This window comes from Salvelinus sp. IW2-2015, unplaced genomic scaffold (genome assembly GCF_002910315.2).
Source record: "Salvelinus sp. IW2-2015 unplaced genomic scaffold, ASM291031v2 Un_scaffold2352, whole genome shotgun sequence".
Taxonomy (NCBI): Eukaryota; Metazoa; Chordata; class Actinopteri; order Salmoniformes; family Salmonidae; genus Salvelinus; species Salvelinus sp. IW2-2015.
In genome coordinates this window covers 84,375-86,480 of record NW_019943677.1, presented here as the reverse complement: position 1 = coordinate 86,480, position 2,106 = coordinate 84,375, and positions in this window count along the sequence as shown.

Here is a 2,106-nt window from a genome sequence, read left to right as displayed (position 1 = left end):
GTGAGGCGGTGGGCTGAAATAAATGGCGTTGTACCGTACCAGAGACTTAAGGCTCTTCTATGGCTGTACTATAGACTTAAGGCTCTTCTATGGCTGTACTGTACTATAGACTTAGTCTATTCTTACTGTATCTTAGTCCTATTTCTAGTATCTTAGTCTATTCTAACTTGTATCTTAGTACTATATCTGTGTATCTTAGTCTATTCTACTGTATCTAGTCTAGTTCTCTGTATCTCTAGTCTGTTCTTCGTATTGTAGTCTAGTTCTATCTACGTATCTTAGTCTGTATCTACTTATCTAGTCTTTCTACTGTATCTTTAGTCTATCTTCTACCTGTATCTTAGTTCTATTCTACTGTATTCTAGTCTATTCTACTGTATCTTAGTCTTTCTACTGTATCTTAGTCTGTTCTACTGTATCTAGTCTATTCTACTTAGTTCTATTAGTCTATGTCTACTCGTATCTTAGTCTATCTCTGTATCTTATCATTCTAGTACCTATTCTAACTGTATCTTAGTCTATTCTACTGTATCTTATGTCTTATTCTACTGTATCTTAGTCTATTCTTACTGTAATTTACGTTCTATTCTATCTGTGTTAGTCTGTTCTATCTGTATCTTCAGTCTATTCTCTACTGTATTTAGTCTATTCTACTGATCTTAGTCTATTCTACTGTATCTTTAGTCTATTCTACTCGTATCCTTAGTCTGTTCTACTGTATCTTAGTTTGTTCTACCATGTGTTCTTAGTTGTTTACTGTGTCTTAGTCTGTTCTACTGTTATGTTAGTCTAATCTAGTTAGTGTTGCTGTGTGTTATTGTTGTTTAAATTGTTATACACATTACTTGTTAGATATTATGCAAGCTGTTGGAGCTACACAACACAAGCATTTTCAACCCACGCATCTTACATTGCTAAACACTCGAATGTGACCAATTATCATCTGCTAAACATGTGTATGTGTACACAAATTACATCTGCTACACATGTGTATGGTGACCCAATTACATCTGCTAACCATGTTGTCATGTGACAATTACAGTCTGCTAAACATGTGTATGTGACACATTAACATTGCTAACCATGTGTATGTGGACCAATCATCAACATGTGAGCTGAACCATTACCGCACATGTATGTAACGAATTACATTCTGCTAACATGTGTACTGTGACCAAATTAATATAGCTGATACACGTTATGTGACCAATGTACATACGCATCAATGACATAAATGTGATTTGATTTGACAGTGACGGCATCGTACTCAGGAAAAAAAATGACTATCAACGGAAGGCACCATTTTAACTACACTTAATTTGTCATTATGCTATTGGTGATGGGAGGTGTCATACAGTTTAGATAATTGGGAAAATTATGTTTGACGATAATGCGTTAATAGTTGTGACTAACAATTGCAATTTATTTTTGCCTCTGCAGCAGACATATGAGAGCAATAATGTTTTGGAACATCGAATTGCAATATAAATCAAAGTAATCAAATCGCCAATACATATAGAATCGTGGGAAACCGGCTATACATTCGTATCGGCACTTTGGGGGGGGGGGGGGGGAAATAGAAGTTGGGCACGTTTACGACACTCTACTCTGTAACCTGGTTTTGACCCACCTCCAGTCACCCATGTATTCAAGACCTGCTGCTGAATGAAGGACAGGAGTAGAGAGGTAGAAGACTTACCCTCGGATACGGTTTGACCCCCCCAGTCACCCATGTAATTCAAGCCCTGCTGCTGAATGAAGGACAGGAGTAGAGAGTTAGAAGACTTACCCTCGGATACTGTTTGACAGGTATGAGCACGCGCTCCTTCAGTTTGATATCTCGACGGTGAAAAGGTCCAGGTACGCGTCTCCTCCTTCCTTCTTGGGTTCACTTTCTGGATTCTCTCGATTTCTACAAAGGGAGAATTCAACCGATTCAAACACCAAGTCTTACTATGTTACCACTTAATGTAATTTCTGTGAAAACATTAAAGCTGCAATATGTAACTTTTTTTGGGGGGGGCGACCCGACCAAATGCACATAATGATGTGAGTAGTAGATCTGTAGATATGGTCTATGTGAGATATTTCTATGCTCTCTCTTCT